Here is a 19,485-nt window from a genome sequence, read left to right on the forward strand (position 1 = left end):
ACATGTTAACCCAAGATGCCTCTTTGAAAGAGAGGACCCACATGACTCCTATCATCAGTTTTAGGAGGAGCAGAACCATTGGCGATGTAATCGCTAGAAGTAACTTACCAAAGACTGATTCAAATTGGTTAGGCAGATCTGCACCGCGAGGCAATTTCACATGCGGTCACTGTTCGATGTGTAGGTTTATGTACAAACATAGATACCTCCGAATAGGAGGAGTGGAACATGTAGTTAACCATTTTATCTACTGTAAAACACAATTCGTAGTGTACGTACTCCTTTGTCCATGCGGGAGGTTCTACATAGGCAAAACCTTCAGACCTCTTTATGTTAGATTCAGGGAACATAAAAAGTCGATAGAAAATTACAATTGGGGCCACCAGATTAATCGAACATATACATGCAGAACATGGAGGAAGCAACAATGTTTTGAAGTGTGCAGGAGTAGAAGTGGTGCAGATGCCAGAACAAGAAGGAGATAGAAAACAGATTTTGTCACAGAGGGAGGCTGCATGGATTATTAAAACGAATGCGATGGGTTCTCTAGGACTGAACGACAAGAACGACCTGGCGGTTTTTGTTTGAACTGTTTTTGTATAATGTGTTTTTTTTCACATGGGTTTATTTTGTTTTGATGTGTGTATTATGTGTTGATTGGGAATGATCATCTCACCCGTTCAGCATGACACGTCAGTGGGAGTGTTATATATTGTGCACGTCCCCCGACCGCGTCATGGGAGGCTTGACAAAGCGCAGGTAGCTCAAAACGGCTGTTGCCTGATTCATCTGTGTGGTGCCCGCACTTTCCAGTTTTTAACCAGAATAAAGCTGCAAATATTACTTTATGTTGAGTGCCACTATAAATTTTTTCTTTGTTCGTTGATTTTTATATGTTCTAAAGCATGATTTGCTATTCATCTGTGCAGTTATATGTTCTAAAGCCTTTTTTGGCGTGTAAAAGTGGGGGAAAAAGGGGTTCCCTTACGTCCTACCAGCAGCACAGATGGGGTTAACCACCCCCCATGGACTGGTAGGACCGGTGGAATTTTAATGAGCCCAAGTAATAATTAAACACTTAAACCTCCCCTATAAAGGAGGGAATCACCTCCAGCCCATTGTGTTTTGACTAGACGGTGGGTTCCCCCTCTCTTAGGGGGGAATCTTTTTTTCATGTTATCTGCGGGCTTTGCCTCCGCTTTTACTACTATGACTTGTCCGGCAGCTTACCTGCTGCCGGCGCTGCGCAGCGGTGCTTTGCTGCGGTGCTTTGCTGCGGTGCGTTTTTTCCGCGTCCTCGGTCCTTTTACTTGCGGCTGCTGGGCGCCGCCATCTTCCGAATCTGACGTCACTTCCGGAATTTTTTCCTTGAAACGCGATTTCGCGTCATTATTGCGATTTTTTTATATATAATCCGCGATTTTCCCTCCGGTTGGAGGTTTTATTGTATTCCTTCCTGGGGGGAAACCTTTTTATTTACTGTTATGTGTTTTCTCCTCTGGGGGCGGGGACTCGGCTCTGAGCCCACTCCCTCCCCTATTTAAGGAAACATTGTGAACCAGGTCGTTCTCTGGCTGCACCTGCTTTTTAAGCTAGCTCCCAGAGTTCCATAAGCTGGTGTTCCTCCACTTATTGGTGCCTTATTTCTGGTCCTCATTTTCAGCTATCCGCCAGTCTGCCTTTTCTTTTACCTTTCTCCTGAAACATTTATTGGTTGTTTACAAATGTTTTACTTATCCTTTTTTTCTTTTTTCCCACAGTGAGGTCGGTCAACGGTTATACTAAGCTGAATTTACCTGCACTCGTCAGATCGCAGAAGATAAGCAGCTTGGGGCTTGGTAGGAACCAGCTTGGGAGACTGGTTGGGAATCCCTTGTTCCGTTGACTTTAAGAAAAAAAAAAGCCTCCACGGGATTCGAATGGCAGAAAGGCGGTTTCCAAGCGGAAACATTTTTCGTGCTATGATTGTAGCGCGCTTTTGGAGGATAGCTGTCCCTACTCCAGGTGTGATGGCTGCCGTCCGAGGGTTCAACCTTCCACCGAACCTACGATGCAGGATATGTATGAATTTACTGTCTGATACAGTGCAACAACAGCTGAAGTTGGCGACCAAAACCTGGTGTCAGCGGCCCGCAGGCCTTTGTGGCTTAAGCCTTGGGTCGCTGACAATTCCATGTAGCCTTCCCTTTGAGCCCAACCGTTTATTCGACTCAGAGTTGGATAAGATTATGGAAGACCTGTCAGATTAAAAGGGGAAGAGTCTTCCCCAACAGTCCTTTCGGGGGCGGGGCAGACAAAACCGTGGTGGTAGGTCTGACCAGCAGTCAAGAGCCCGGAGGGACTGGGGAGCGCAGCGAAGAGGTTCGAGGCGCTCTCGTGAAGGAGCCAAGGATAAAAAATCCACCTCCTGACTACGGGCCTCCTCAAGGCTCTTGGATGACTCCCGTGACTCCTGCCATCCTGCCAGAAGACTTCCCCACTCCCCTGCCTCATCTTCCCATCGGAGGTCAACTCTCCCACTTCAAGGACATCTGGATCCGAGAGATTTCGGATCCCTGGGTCCTGAATGTCATATCAGAGGGGTACTCAATCAATCTTCTTTCTCTGTCTCCGGACAGGTTCATCAGAACCAAACTTCCACAGGCCGCAAGGCAGTCGGTTCTGGAGGCTTACATTCAGGATTACATCAACAAGGGGGCTCTGGAGGAGGTTCCAGCAGGGGAACTGGGCTTAGGGATTTACTCACCAGTGTTTCTGGTTCCCAAGACGTCAGGGGATCTCCGGATGATTATCGATTTGAGATTCTTCAATCGATACGTAAGGAAAGTAAGGTTCTGTATGGAAACCATCAGGTCAGTGGTTCACGTTCTCAATCCTGGAGAGGTGACGGCAACCCTGGACCTCAAGGATGCATATTTTCACATCCCGATTCATCCTGCTTCCAGGAAATATCTCAGGATCGTGGTCCAGGTGTCACCAGACACCTTTAGTTCATTGCCCTTCCCTTCAGCATTTCTTCTGCCCCTCACACTTTCACCAAGATGGTAGTTTCTGTGGTGGCGGCTAGCACTCCAAGGACTGACCATCATTCCTTATCTGGACAATTGGCTTTTAAAAGCCTCTTCCTTTGTGGTCCTGACCCACCATCTTCATGTAGCGATTTCCTTTCTGTTCCGCCTAAGGTGGATCATCAACTGGCAGAAGTCGAACATGAGCCCATCGACTTCAGTAAGATATTTAGGCTTCCTAATCGACTCCGTTGGGAGATCTCTCCGGTTGACTCCAGAAAGAAGATCCAGAATACAGAACATGGCAGAATTCCTATCCGTGCCTTGGCGAGTTCCAATTTGGACTCTCATGAAGATGTTGGGGCTCATGTCAGCGTCTGCGTAAGCAGTCCCTTGGGCTTTATGGAACCTCCGGCCGCTGCAGTCGGAGGTTCTCTCCAAATGGGATGGCAGCCCCGCCGGCGATAGATGTTCTGTCAATATCCTGGAGGTTCAGGCTGGCTTACATCTTCCCTCCCTTTTCCATGATACCGAGGGTATTGATGAAAATTCGGCAAGATCAGGCCTTGGTAATAGCCATCATACCGTTTTGGCCCAAGAGATCCTGATTTACCCAGCTCATTCAGATAAGTCGGGGACATTATTGGAGGCTCCCTCCACGGCAGACCCTGGTGTCATGGGACACTCACCTCTGCCCAGATCTGCACAGGTTCAACCTGACAGCCTGGAGGTTGATCAGTCCCTTCCCAGAATTGAAGGGTTTTCAGAGTCGGTCCTGAGAACGCAGTCTCATTCAAGAGCAGATTCTACTAAGAGAGCCTACTCACAGATTATGAGGATATTCTCTTCTTGGTGTTCCTCAAAGGAGGTGGCGTCTGTAGATCCGCCCCTCCCCATCATCCTTCAGTTTCTGCAAGATGGCCGTGACAAAGGCCTTGCTCCATCTACCTTGAGGGGTCAAGTTTCAGCCATTTCAGCTTGTTTCAACAAGTCTTTTTCGCAGGACCCGCTCATTAAACAGTTCCTTAAAGGAGCTGAAAGATTAAAGCCTACAGTACTGAAACCCATCCCTCAATGGGATTAATCAGTAGTTCTCAGGGAGTTAGCATCTCCCCCCCTTTGAGCCTTTGGAGGAGGTAGATTTCAAGTTTGTCACATGAAAACTTGTTTTTTCTTCTTGCTGTGACTTCGGCCAAGAGGGTCTCTGAGCTTCAAGCTCTATCAGCGCACGAGCCCTATACAATTTTTTTGCAAGACCTGGTCCTTTGAAGATTTCTCCTAAGGATTCCCAGGCTATGAGCTGTGCGCTACGATTGGCCAGCGCTGCAGCACGGGACAACCCTAATACAAAAACTCTGCCCAGTACAACAGAGGGAGCTGCAGACACCGGAGCCTATACCGGGCGAACGGAGCGGCGCCCAGACATACTAGTAAGTGCAGGGGGACAACTGGGCGCCGCTCTGCCCACTGATATAGTTAGTTTTTCGTTTTTAAACTAGTGAAAGGTCCTCTTTAAGCCTGTCGGTGTCTGCCAAAGTGCACGGCAGCACCAACGTGTGGAGCTGTAACTACAGTCAAGGGCAATATATGTCCTTTACGGCTCACTGGGTGAATGTGGTTCCTGCCCAGCAAAACCAGCAACTTGGCCAGGTGACGCCGCTTCCGCCTCCACGTTCTCATGACGTTGGTCCTGCAAAAATGTCCGCCTCTGCCTCCTCATCCTCCACCTTGTCCTCAACCTCCACTGCTGGGACAATTGACAGTGCTCCTCCAGCATACCACATGTGCAGTGTCACGCTGTTCTGTCACACAGGGGAGGAACTTCTCTATGTCCATCATCAAGAAATCAAACCCTGGCTTTCTCCGTGACAACTCAAAATCGGAACCATAGTAACCGAAAATGGGAAGAACATGGTGTCGGTGCTGCGTCAAGGAGGGCTGAGCCATGCGCCCTGCATGGTGCACGTGTTCAATCTGGTTGTTAAGCGGTTCCTGACGTTTTCCACCCATCTGCAAGACATCCTAAAAATGGGCAGGAAACTTTGCATGCATTTCAGCCACTCGTAGACCGCCAAGCACACCCTCCTTGAGCTGCAGCGGCAGAACGACATCCCCCAACATAGGCTGATATGCAACGTTTCCACCCGTTGGAATTCCACTCTCCATATGTTGGACCGACTATAGGAACAGAGAAAGGCCATAAACGATTCCTTGATGATTTAAGCGGACAGGAGTACTCCCCTGTGTAACTTCGATGTCAGCCAGTGGCAGCTCATGCTTGACATCTGCCGTTTGCTCAGGTCCTTTGAGGAGGCCACGTTATTTGTCAGTCGCCAAAACTATGGGATGAATGTAACGGATCTCCTAGCACCCCGACCGGGTACTTCCGTTGAATGGATGCTCATAATGCTTCCCAAGGTCTCCAAGCACTCCACTTGACACCGTAAGCGCTGCAGACCCCACGAACCGCCGAAGCTTGGTTGAGGTCTCACCGTCTCCTACCCACCCTGGACCTACGACAAGGCTCCAGGCTCCAGTGGGTGAACCTCTCCTAATCCCGAGAGCAGGAACAGCTCTTACAAGAGCTAGTAGTTATGCCAGGGGAGTATAGCAAATATTCAGCGTATAGCAATCCCCCAGTGTCGATCAGTTACCCAAACACCAGCCTCAACATGATGAAGGGTAAAACAGGAACTCTTTATTGAGGGCTACCCGCCCGTATTTATGCAGGTCCCCATCTGGTGGACACTCATCTAGGGGACCAGATGGAAGACTGTGACACAGGACAGATATGCAGCAATTCAGGATACACAGACACAATACATCCCCACAATGCATCATGGTTTCCTCCTCTCTGCCCTGGAGACACCCGAGGAGTAATTCAATTATCTCTCAGGACAAAGGGAATTCGCCAATACACATGTGGGGACAACAGGACAGACAATGTCACAACCCTTACAGTAAACACAGACATTTAACATATCCCCAGATAGCTCAAGTCTGAGTGCATATTATTAGGTGAATGGCACTACACGAATACAATAAAATTAGCTATCTGGGTACCCTCACATAACATACACTACAATTCCAAAGACAGATGGTTCTGTCACACACCTCAAAACCCCACATATCCCCATAATGTATACATCCATGGATAGCTCTGATCTGGGTGAACAACATATCCAAAAATCACCCAGATCCGAGCAGGGGTTCCCGAATTCCATGGAAGTCACATTTGGCCGACCGCAAGCATGGCTTTCCTGCCCAAAACAGTTCCACAGATTTAAGCTGTGCGGCCAGTCTGTCTTCTGCTTCAAAGTTAGTATGGGCCATAATCCTGGGGCAAGAGGCTGGCAACCAGGCCCCTCCAAAACCCAGTGGCGAGGTTGGTTTCGCCACAATGAACAACGTCATTCCACTGCTTCATGTCCTGGAACAGATGCTGGTAAATTTGGCTGGTCAGGGACCTGGAGACTTGGCGCTTACATCTCACGGCCTCATGAGACCTGTGGGGGCTGAACTGGAGGAGGAAGAAAAGGAGGACATTGAAACACAAGCAGATGACCCAGACACACCATGGCAGTATGCAGTGAAGATGGAGGCAGGGAGTCCCTCCGAGTCACTTGCGCAAATGGCCCACTGCATGCTCACTTGCTTGGGTAGGAACAGCCGAATTGTCACAAATCGGCAGAAGGATGACTTCTGGCTCTCCACCTTGTTAGTCCTTTGCTACCAGTCCAAAATGGGGGCCTTTTTTACACCCGCTGAGAGGGAGGACAAACTGAACTACTATAGAGAAATCCTATGTAGTCAGTTGGCCACTGCCTCTGCGCCATCGGCCATCCTCTTGCAGTTCTGAACGGGGGGTCCTTCTGCGCTCTCGTTCCACTGCTATGACAGGGTGGGGTGGCAGGAGCAGTAGCAGCTCCATCAGCAGCAGCTTGAGTCTAGAGTCGATGATGAGCAGCTTTCCTAACCTGCTTAGTGAAGAAACTATTCACCAGCAGCAGCAGCTAGACCTGGAGCAGAACCTGAACCAGTAGGTGGCGGAATATTTGGACAGCACCCTGCCACCCTACATTGAAGATCTACTGGACAGCCAAACTGGATTTGTGGCTACAACTGGCCGAGTTTGCCCTGGAAAAGCTGTCCTGCCCGGCCAGTAGTGTGGCATCAGAGTGGGTGTTTATTCGCCTGTCCACCCAAAATGTGCAGAGACTGACCTTTGTCAAGATGAATCAGGCGTGGATCAGCCAGAATTTCCACCCTCCAATGCCTGATGCATCAGATTAGATCATCCATGCTGCCTCACACAAACCTTGACAAAAGAGACCGATTTCTTCTGGCTACCTGCCTCGGCTACTATTCTGATTCTGCCACTCGCTTGATGCCACACATCTGATGCCAAGTGCTCCTTCTTACACCCACCATTGTCAGCAGGTACTGTTATTGCCACCCACTTCCCCACTCTGTCACTGAGTCACTCTGTGGTCTCCTGATGCTGCTCCCACTTCACCACTCAGGTCTCCTCATGCTGATGCTGCCACCTCCAAACTCTGTCATTGTGTCACTCTGTGGTCTTCTCATGCTGCTACCACCTCCACACTCTTTCTTTGTGCCACTCTGTGGCCTCCTCATGCTGCTGCTGCCACCTCCACACTATGTCACCTTGCCAGTCTGTGGCCTCCTCATGCTGCTGCTGCCACCTCCACACTCTTTCTTTGTGCCACTCTGTGGTCTCCTCATGCTGTTGCTGCTGCCACCTCCACGCTATGACACCTTGCCAGTCTATGGACTCCTCATGCTGCTGCCACCTCAACACTATGTCATTGGGCCACTCTGTGGACTTCTCAAGCTGTTCTCCCACCCTCCCCACTCCATGACTGGGCCACTATTTTGCTTTTTTGGCCTGGTTAACATCATCATTTATTTGACCCTTCTGATCTGTCAGAAGGAAGGAAAAATGAGACGCACAACGGATCCTGTCTGTGTAGCAGCTTTAAGGCCTGTATGGTCCCATCAGAATTGGCTTATGATTTGGTAGCCACATGTCATCTCTGTTTTGGATCCACTCCTGTTTTTTTTGGCTTTAGCAATACTGATGCATTACTAACCAAATGCTGACCGAGTGAAGGCGGATGCTCAACATACAGGATCTGTTTTTTGGGGGGTTATTGTTCTGACGGATCAGAGGAAGGGCAAAATAATCAGTGATGTCAACACAAACTTACTGCTGACACCCTCTCCACTCTGTCAGGGGGTCTCTACTTGTATAAGCGTTTAATAGAACAGGTTCTGTAGACATCTATGTGGAATCAGCTGACGACTGTGTAAAAGGAGTGCGCTCTTTCACGCTACATAAGGATCTTGGGCCTCTGCACGGTTCTTTATACCTGGCGCTAACATCGACCTGTAAGGCTGAGTTCACACTTGAGTTATTTGGTCAGTTTTGGCCCCGTAACTGCCCAAATAAGTGAAGTGTGCAGTGAAGAGCGACGCCTGTCATGTGTGTGTCATACTAACTCACAGTATTATCTCACTACCAAAGCAGACTCACTATGTGTGTTAATGCAAGGCACAGTGTTCTAAACCACTATACAGGCTCTCTACAACCAGGAAATAGCTGTTTTTAACGCGATTCGCCACAAATAAATTCGGGTCTAAACAAATTTTTGAGAAATTCGCTCATCCCTAATCTGGATGAAGGTGACCAAACATCTAGTCGTGTATGTATGTACCTGCTGGTGACAAGCAAGCCATACATGTTGTTGTGGAAAAATTATTGTTCGCCGTATGGTCGCCATCTATCCTATGGAGATGCGCAGATTCGTTTGCATCCGCGTTCGCATCTGCGCAGAGACTTTCGCACGATGGTCTGGTCGTCCCGACCTTTAGCTGATTTGTGCCTGGTATTACTGCAGGATACCAGTGTCATGGCGCCGGCTGAGGGGGAAGGGATGGGGACCGTCGAGCGGGGGTTTCTTCATCCACGAGAGGATAAGCGCAGCAATGGAAAGGGCGCAAATATGTGTGTGAACACGCGAACATAATTGCGCGATCATTCACATCTTTGTCAGCCAATCACTTCATACCATAACCTGTCTCCTCATTGGTCATGATTGTAAGACCGCCTTCCAGCCAATCACTTCATACCATAACCTGTCTCCTCATTGGTCATGATTGTAAGACCACCTCCCATCTTCTGGTATAAATAAACCACGCCTAGCCGCTGGGAGGCAGGCACATTATTGGAACCTACTTGAGAACATCTCTGTGATGTTATTTTGGTGGAAACTGCGCACACATCGACGCACACGACGCCAGGAATTTCCCGATTGTACTTCTGGCGGTCGTTTTCGGTTGTGAGAACGAGACAAAGAAGCACACGGCGACATCAGTTGGCGACCACGAATTAGAAAGCTAATTTTTTCCCCCGTTATCAGCAGAGCTTAAAGGAGATGCAGCTTCATTTTCAAAAAGCAAAAAACGCCGGCATAAGGTAAGAAAATCCTTTTCCTAACTCTCATTTTTGAGAAAGTTTTGCTCTTTGTGAACTTAAATCTGTGTACTCCAATCTGCTGATATCGGGAAAGAAATCTACTTAAAAGAACCTTTTGGTGTATGTGGTTGATGGTTTTCCAATAATAGCTGCCCAGATACTTATTGCATGTTTGCATAACTGCTGTGGGGGGTTTCCCAACTGTAAAGGGCGGGTCAGTGCTCTCTGGGACAAAGGATCTATAGTGAGAGATCCAACAGAGGGCTTTGTGTGTAAGGTCGGCTGTTTATAGTTTAACACCACAGCAGGCAGATATTGCAATCAGTGTCTAAACAGGGGGTTTGTTGAGGTACGTGCTTTTTCGTTGTGTAGGTTTTGGTGGATCTGAGTTGGCCATTTTATTTTCCATTGTGTGTGTGAAAGCCATGTGCTTGTCGGCCATTTTATTTTTCCACAACAATGTACATTCTCTTCCCACTGGTGTGCAGTAATAAAACATGTCATAACTTACCAATCTTGATTTTCTACTGTTCTGATGCTTCACAGACCCCGCCATTATCTGCTTCCTGGTCCCTTTCAATGTGCAGGAAATGACTGCTCAGCCAATCACTGGCTAAGGCGTTTCAATACTGCAGCCAGTGATTGGCTGAATGGTCATTTCCTGTTTGTCGAGAGGAACCAGGAAACTGAGACTGACAGGAAACAGTGAAGCATTAGAAATGGAGAGGCAGGGGATCGTTTTGATAAGTATTGTTTATTATTGTTATTCACCCAAAAAAATGAAATGGTCATGCAATCCCTTTAACATATCATGTAGTTTTTTTTACTTTTTGTAATGGTAAAATGCATTAAACTTTGTAATATGCACTGCTATACACTTCAACAGATTAAATCTCTGACCACTAGGCTTATTTTTAGGTCTTACCCATGGGCGGATTGGCTATAGACCCTACAGGGAAATTTCCCTGTGGGCCGATGGCCAGGGGGGCACTGCCACTCTCCTTTTGGCCATCAGCAAGGTACATAATGATTTAATGCTCTCAGCATTCATTAATGTAGGAGCATCAGACACTTATGCTCCTGGCCAGCAGTCTCAGGTGCCCACCTAAATTTAATTACAGTGGAGGAAATAATTATTTGACCCCTCACTGATTTTGTAAGTTTGTCCAATGACAAAGAAATGAAAAGTCTCAGAACAGTATCATTTCAATGGTAGGTTTATTGTAACAGTGGCAGATAGCACATCAAAAGGAAAATCGAAAAAATAACTTTAAATAAAAGATAGCAACTGATTTGCATTTCATTGAGTGAAATAAGTATTATAACCCCTACCAACCATTAAGAGTTCTGGCTCCCACAGAGTGGTTAGACACTTCTACTCAATTAGTCACCCTCATTAAGGACACCTGTCTTAACTAGTCACCTGTATAAAAGACACCTGTCCACAGAATCAATCAATCAAGCAGACTCCAAACTCTCCAACATGGGAAAGACCAAAGAGCTGTCCAAGGATGTCAGAGACAAAATTGTAGACCTGCACAAGGCTGGAATGGGCTACAAAACCATTAGCAAGAAGCTGGGAGAGAAGGTGACAACTGTTGGTGCGATTGTTCGAAAATGGAAGGAGCACAAAATGACCATCAATCGACCTCGCTCTGGGGCTCCATGCAAGATCTCACCTCGTGGGGTGTCAATGGTTCTGAGAAAGGTGAAAAAGCATCCAAGAACTACACGGGAGGAGTTAGTTAATGACCTCAAATTAGCAGGGACCACAGTCACCAAGAAAACCATTGGAAACACATTACACCGCAATGGATTAAAATCCTGCAGGGCTCGCAAGGTCCCCCTGCTCAGGAAGGCACATGTGCAGGCCCGTCTGAAGTTTGCCAATGAACACCTGAATGATTCAGAGAGTGACTGGGAGAAGGTGCTGTGGTCTGATGAGACCAAAATAGAGCTCTTTGGCATTAACTCAACTCGCTGTGTTTGGAGGAAGAAAAATGCTGCCTATGACCCCCAAAACACCGTCCCCACCGTCAAGCATGGGGGTGGAAACATTTTGCTTTGGGGGTGTTTTTCTGCTAAGGGCACAGGACAACTTATTCGCATTAACGGGAAAATGGACGGAGCCATGTATCGTGAAATCCTGAGCGACAACCTCCTTCCCTCTGCCAGGAAACTGAAAATGGGTCGTGGATGGGTGTTCCAGCACGACAATGACCCAAAACATACAGCAAAGGCAACAAAGGAGTGGCTCAAGAAGAAGCACATTAAGGTCATGGAGTGGCCTAGTCAGTCTCCGGACCTTAATCCAATCGAAAACCTATGGAGGGAGCTCAAGCTCAGAGTTGCACAGAGACAGCCTCGAAACCTTAGGGATTTAGAGATGATCTGCAAAGAGGAGTGGACCAACATTCCTCCTAAAATGTGCGCAAACTTGGTCATCAATTACAAGAAACGTTTGACCTCTGTGCTTGCAAACAAGGGTTTTTCCACCAAGTATTAAGTCTTTTTTTGTTAGAGGGTTCAAATACTTATTTCACTCAATGAAATGCAAATCAGTTGCTATCTTTTATTTAAAGTTATTTTTTCGATTTTCCTTTTGATGTGCTATCTGCCACTGTTACAATAAACCTACCATTGAAATGATACTGTTCTGAGACTTTTCATTTCTTTGTCATTGGACAAACTTACAAAATCAGTGAGGGGTCAAATAATTATTTTCTCCACTGTATATTGCCATCCTTAGGACCAGGGCTGTCTTTAATATTGATTGGACCCTGGGCAAGAATTTACTTGGGCCCCCTGGATCCCGCCTTCCCACACCCTAGCATGCAATCACGCCCTCCACCACAAAAAATAAATAATCCACACACTTTGTAGAGAAGTAAACTTTAAAAATGTAAACATAAAGAACTGGTTCACAAATAAGTCCTTAGCTTGACCTATTTACCACCTGTAGCTCCCTCCCACTTCTCCACCCCCCCCTTCTCCAACCACCCAGCATCCTTACTCACATAAAACAATATATACAGTTGCAAGAAAAAGTATGTGAACCCTTTGGAATGATATGGATTTCTGCACAAATTGGTCATAAAATGTTATCTGATCTTCATCTGAATCACAACAATAGACAATCACAGTCTGCTGAAACTAATAACACACAAAGAATTAAATGTTACCATGTTTTTATTGAACACACCATGTAAACATTCACAGTGTAGGAAAAAGTATGTGAACCCCTAGACTAATGACATCTCCAAGAGCTAATTGGAGTGAGGTGTCAGCCAACTGGAATCCAATCAATGAGATGAGATTGGAGGTGTTGGTTACAGCTGCCCTGCCCTATAAAAACACACACCAGTTCTGGGTTTGCTTTTCACAAGAAGCATTGCCTGATGTGAATGATGCCTCGCACAAAAGAGCTCTCAGAAGACCTACGATTAAGAATTGTTGACTTGCAAAAAGCTGGAAAGGGTTATAAAAGTATTTCCAAAAGCCTTGCTGTTCATCAGTCCACGGTAAGACAAATTGTCTATAAATGGAGAAAGTTCAGCACTGCTGCTACTCTCCCTAGGAGTGGCCGTCCTGTAAAGATGACTGCAAGAGCACATCACAGACTGCTCAATGAGGTGAAGAAGAATCCTAGAGTGTCAGCTAAAGACTTACAAAAGTCTCTGGCATATGCAAACATCCCTGTTAGCGAATCTACGATACGTAAAACACTAAACAAGAATGGATTTCATGGGAGGATACCACAGAGCCACTGCTGTCCAAAAAAACCATTGCTGCACGTTTACAGTTTGCAAAAGAGCCCCTGGATGTTCCACAGCAGTACTGTCAAAATATTCTGTGGACAGATGAAACCAAAGTTGAGTTGTTTGGAAGAAACACACAACACTATGTGTGGAGAAAAATAGGCACAGCACACCAACATCAAAACCTCATCCCAACTGTGAAGAATGGTGGTGGGGGGGGGGGCATCATGGTTTGGGGCTGCTTTGCTGCGTCAGGGCCTGGACGGATTGCTATCATCGAAGGAAAAATGAATTCCTAAGTTTATCAAGACATTTTGCAGGAGAACTTAAGGCCATCTGTCCACCAGCTGAAGCTCAACAGAAGATGGATTTTGCAACAGGACAACGACCCAAAGCATAGAAGTAAATCAACAACAGGATGGCTTAAACAGAAGAAAATGCGCCTTCTGGAGTGGACCAGTCAGAGTCCTGACCTCAACCCGATTGAGATGCTGTGGCATGACCTCAAGAAAGCGATTCACACCAGACATCCCAAGAATATTGCTGAACTGAAACAGTTCTGTAAAGAAGAATGGTCAAGAATTACTCCTGACCGTTGTGCACGTCTGATCTGCAACTACATGAAACGTTTGGTTGAAGTTATTGCTGCCAAAGGAGGTTCAACCAGTTATTAAATCCAAGGGTTCACATACTTTTTCCACCTGCACTGTGAATGTTTACATGGTGTGTTCAATAAAAACATGGTAACATTTAATTCTTTGTGTGTTATTAGTTTAAGCAGACTGTGATTGTCTATTGTTGTGACTTAGATGAAGATCAGATCATATTTTATGACCAATTTGTGCAGAAATCCATATCATTCCAAGGGGTTCACATACTTTTTCTTGCAACTGTATATATATATATATATATATATATATGTTTAAAGGCCGATTTATTGGCCTGAATTCGTGGAAGGGGCGCCCTGCCGCCTATATCTGCCACTCACCTTTTACACTAGAATCAGGTATTAATCACGGCACTCTATCTAGTACTGACTGGTTTTGGGTGCACGTCTTGGTGCGTTCCTTGCTCCACCTTTTTATTAGCCGGACATAGTGGTCCTTTTTAAAACTGAGGCAACGTTTCGGGCAAAAGGCATGCCCTTCATCAGGCTGATGTAGAAAAAAATAAATAAATATGTATAAATACAATATTTATGACTAACATGATTTCAAAGTACAGAAAACAAGATAGAGATTCTTTAAGTACATGATTCACAAAATATTGTAATAATCAATATTGGAGTGCTGTCTAAATTGTTAAATACTCACCTTTCACACAGGGCACGGACAGCAGCAGCGTTCCCTGTATCCAGCCGGCAGTTCAGCGTCACCGGAAGATCTCCTTCTGCACTTCCGGTCAGCTGTTTCCTCCTGGCCGGCGTCCGTGCTGCTCGTGCGGCGGGTAAGTTGAAGCTGCCTCTTAGTGCAGCATCGGCCCTTCAGTCCGGTCGGTGGGGTCGGTCCCTTCAAGGTATGGAAGGGACATCCCCACACCGGAACGGCAGTCTGGCAGCACGCTCCGCTCCCACGTGACTGGCGGTTAGGTGTCAGGAGTCAGCGTGACTCCGTCGGCATATGTTCGTTTTAAATGCTGTCAGCTGCTATTTGGGGGAGGCTTAGAAAGGGTAGGAGAGGGGAGGGGGGTGCTTAACTCTTTCTCATTTTTACTTGTGGCATAATGTCTGGCACGGGCCGCCGTGCTATTAGCTAGATAGGGTTATGAGACTATGGTTTGTTAGGAATAGGGGGTAAATCGTGGAGCACCTTAAGTTGTATTTCACTATCATATAAACGATGTGGCTATGCCTTTTATCTGCTACTCTTGTACCTAGATTCGCTTGCTGCTATGGGTAAAATTCATTCCATAGTGGGCACTGTCAAGCGCCACTTTTTGCGCATTTTATAGCAAGTATTTTGTGGGTGCAGTAATCCGGCATTTATCTTGTGTGCACCCCCTTTTTTAAAAGTAGTACTCATTGGACCCTAGTTTGCACGTGATAGTTATGCAGGTTTTGTCCCGTATCTATACGGCTTACTTATGGCATGGTGTAGTAGCGGTCATGCAGCGGTTATCATGTGGCAGTATGTTTGGGTATTTTATAGCTATATTTTTATATACTTAGGGCAGGTCTTTCCAGATGTTAGCCTCTTGGTTTCTGTTACCCAGCTTGGGGTTTCACACGCACTTGCGCAGCATCGATTGTCACGGTTTTTGTATAAACAAAAAATAATAATAATTATGTCTTTTCATTATATTGGTCTATTTTACTCCCCTTGACGGGAGCGTCTCATTTATGGTTACTTTATGTGGACAGGTTATTTTCTTCGGTCACCGCAGAGTCCGTGCTACAGAGGCATTGTGGTCCTTTCTTCTGGTAAGGTCCTCTCTCCACCGGCTTACACGTTTCTTACTTTCTACAGTACCCTACCTCTGTTCATTGTCCCTCAACTGTCATTTTATCACCGTGGTCGGTTGCTCCTTTCTTGCATGACGGTTTTCAGCAGTTACGGTGTCGGTATAGCCTCACGGGTGTTAATTCGTGGGACATTAGACTGCAATGGTCACGTTCGGCAATTTTTGTTTGTTCCCACAGTCTTATCATGTCTCACGTGTCAGATGTCGTGGATGCTTCTGGTGAAGACTTTGGTTCCAGGGTGTCAGAATCCGGCAGTATTCAATCACTTCGTAATTGGACTGTACCGAAGCTCATGTCTGAGTTGACAAAAAGAGGCATTCCTTTCCCGACGGCAGCCCGGAAGGCAGAGCTATATCGGTTGCTGATATCCACCCCAGTAGAGGCTGGTCACCAAGAGGTCTCGATGGCTACTGTCCACACTTCATTGACCCAACTTCATGTCATGCTGAATAGCTTGACGTCATCTGTCTCAAATGTACAGACTAGATTGGAGTCAGTGGAGTCAAGGGTCACCGTCTTATCCTCACCATCTACACAGTTATCGGTCGCAGCTGCACCCATAGCTGGCACTTCAGGTAACTTTGTTACCGTGCCCAATGTCACTCCAGCCCATTTCATCCCCGCCAATATTAAAAAGGACATCCTGGATGGGAGGGACGTGAACCTCGCCTCCTTGTTAATTGCCACTCGTGACCTATCGGACAATAGGGTCATCGCTTGTGGTGATATCTCTGTCGTCCTGAAGGGTCGCGACCTCAGACTTAGTAGGAAATTGACCATCCCAGAATTTGTACTCGCTTTTAGGGTCCATTCACACGTCCGTTTTTTTTTTTCGGATCAGTTCAGTTTTTTGCGGAACGGATGCGGACCAGTTGCGTACCCATTCATTTTCAATGGGTCCCGAAAAGATTCGGATAGCACAATGTGTGCTGTCCATTTCTGTTGTTCCGTTCCGCATGTCCGAAAAAATATAAAACTTGTTCTATTATTATCCGCAAAAATCGGTTCCTGGTACAATACAAAGTCAATGGATCCGCAAAAACGGATGACATACGGATGACATACGGAAACACTTAGGCCTCTTTCACACGGGCGTTGCGGGAAAATGTGCGGGTGCGTTGCGGGAACACCCGCGATTTTTCCGCGCGAGTGCAAAACATTGTAATGCGTTTTGCACTCGCGTGAGAAAAATCGCGCATGTTTGGTACCCAAACCCGAACTTCTTCAAAGAAGTTCGGGCTTGGGATCAATGTTCTGTAGATTGTATTATTTTCCCTTATAACATGGTTATAAGGGAAAATAATAGCATTCTGAATACAGAATGCAAAGTAAAATAGCGCTGGAGGGGTTAAAAAAAAATAAAAAAATGTTTAACTCACCTTAGGCTACTTTCACACCTGCGTTCAGGTGTCCGCTCGTGAGCTCCGTTTGAAGGGGCTCACGAGCGGTCCTGAACGCAGCCGTTCAGCTCTAATGCATTCTCAGTGGAGGCGGATCCACTGAGAATGCATCCACCTGCCAGCGCTCAGCCTCCGCTCCGCTCAGTGAGCGGACACCTGAACGCTGCTTGCCTGGCTGTGCGGAGGCGAGCGGATCCGTCCAGACTTATCATGGAAGTCAATGGGGACGGATCCGCTTGAAGATGACACTATATGGCTCAATCTTCAAGCGGATCCGTTCCCCATTGACTTTCAATGTAAAGTCTGAACGGATCCGCTCAGGCTACTTTCAGACTTAGAAAATTTTCTAAGTTATAATGCAGACGGATCCGTTCTGAACGGATGCAAACGTCTGCATTATAGGAGCGGATCCGTCTGATGAAACATCAGACGGATCCGCTCCGAACGCTAGTGTGAAAGTAGCCTTAGTCCACTTGATAGCGCAGCCGGCATCTGCTTCTGTCTCCTTTCTTTAGGACCTGGGTAAAGGACCTTTGATGACGTCACTCCGGTCATCACATGGTACGTCACATGATCTTTTACCATGGTGAATCACCATGGTAAAAGATCATGTGACGTACCATGTGATGACCGGAGTGACGTCATCAAAGGTCCTGTAACTGTATTTAATGCTCACCATAGGTCCTTCAACAAAGGAGACACAAGGAGATGCCGGCTACGCGAGCAAGTGGATTAAGGTGGATTATTTTTTGTTTTTTTTTAACCCCTCCAGCGCTATTTTACTTTGCATTCTGTATTCAGAATGCTATTATTTTCCCTTATAACCATGTTATAAGGCAAAATAATAATGATCGGGTCTCCATCCCGATCGTCTCCTAGCAACCGTGCGTGAAAATCGCACCGCATCCGCACTTGCTTGCGGATACTTGCGATTTTCACGCAACCCCATTCACTTCTATGGGGCCTGCGTTGCGTGAAAAACACAGAATATAGAGCATGCTGCGATTTTCACGCAACGCAGAAGTGATGCGTGAAAATAACCGCTCGTGTGCACAGCCCCATAGAAATGAATGGGTCGGTATTCAGTGCGGGTGCAATGCGTTCACCTCACGCATCGCATCCGCGCGGAATACTCGCCCGTGTGAAAGGGGCCTTAGTCTGTATAGAGACATCATATGTTCCGTACGACCTGATAGGAGGGAAGAATTGGACCTTTACCTGTTTAGGGTCACGGAGCTGGGTTACAAATATGGAGGTTTTGGTTTTTACGACTACCATTGCTCCTTTTCCGCGAAAGCGGCAGCGGCTCTCAGCCAATTTCAGTTTACTACCAACTGGGCGAATATTGACACAGAAATTTTCTGTAGGCATTTCGCAGGTCTGAAAGCCCCGGCGTGCTCCTCATGCCAGTCCATTTACCACACGAGCGAGTGGTGTCACAATGCTGCCAATGCTCCAAGGTCCAGTGCTTCAGCTCCTACCCCAGGTCCGTCGGATATTAACCAAAATAATTTGTCTGTGGATAAACTCGGCCGTCCTATCAAGTACTTGGGCAGGTCACAGATCTGCAACAATTATAATTTTTCATCATGCAATTATAGCCAGTGCCGCCTGCTGCACATTTGCGTAAATTGTTTCCGCGCTCATCCAAAGGTAGCATGTTCATTAATAGCAGATAAACATTGCTTGAGCGTCGTAAATGTGGATCTCTTACAGTTCTACTTGCAGGGGCATGAAGATTCTCATTTTTGAGATTTTCTCATCTCAAGTTTTACAACCGGTTTCACACAGGCCTGGTGGCATTACCTGATGACACTTTTGAATGCAGCAACTTACAGTCCGCCTTACACAATCCGGGTTCCATAGACAGCCTGTTACAGACAGGGTTACGTCATCGGGCCTTTTGCAGCATCCCCTTTTGAACGGTGGCGAGTTAGTCCAATAGGGGTGGTCACGGGTAAATTTAGTAAAAAAGAGAGACTAATATATGATCTGTCAGCCCCTCACGGTACACATGCTCCAAGCCTGAATTCCCTTATACCAGCCGAGGAGGTCAGCATGGTATATGCCTCTATTGATCAGGCAATTGCGCTCATTTTAGCTACAGGTCCTGGCGCAGTTCTGTCCAAAGCAAACATATCGGACGCTTTTAAATTAATTCCAATCAGGCCAGAGCTTTGGCAATGTGTGTTGGACAGATCTAAATTCCTCTCAGTAAATGAGGGGAATAGAGAAATAGGAGAGAAAAGGGGCGCACAATAGGGTAGTATGTATATACAGATACAATGATAATATCATAGGAATTGTGAAGGCTCACCTTTTTTGGTTGTGCAAAATTTAGGCACAACTCTATTGAAGG

The 19,485-nt window shown here is 46.6% G+C and overlaps 1 pseudogene; it reads left to right on the top strand.

Moving 5' to 3' along the window:
* The first annotated feature begins 1,768 nt into the window (after positions 1 to 1,768).
* Positions 1,769 to 1,887, top strand: LOC120978290 (annotated as a pseudogene).
* Positions 1,888 to 19,485: the final 17,598 nt, after the last annotated feature.

This window comes from Bufo bufo, chromosome 8 (genome assembly GCF_905171765.1).
Source record: "Bufo bufo chromosome 8, aBufBuf1.1, whole genome shotgun sequence".
NCBI classification, from domain to species: domain Eukaryota; kingdom Metazoa; phylum Chordata; class Amphibia; order Anura; family Bufonidae; genus Bufo; species Bufo bufo.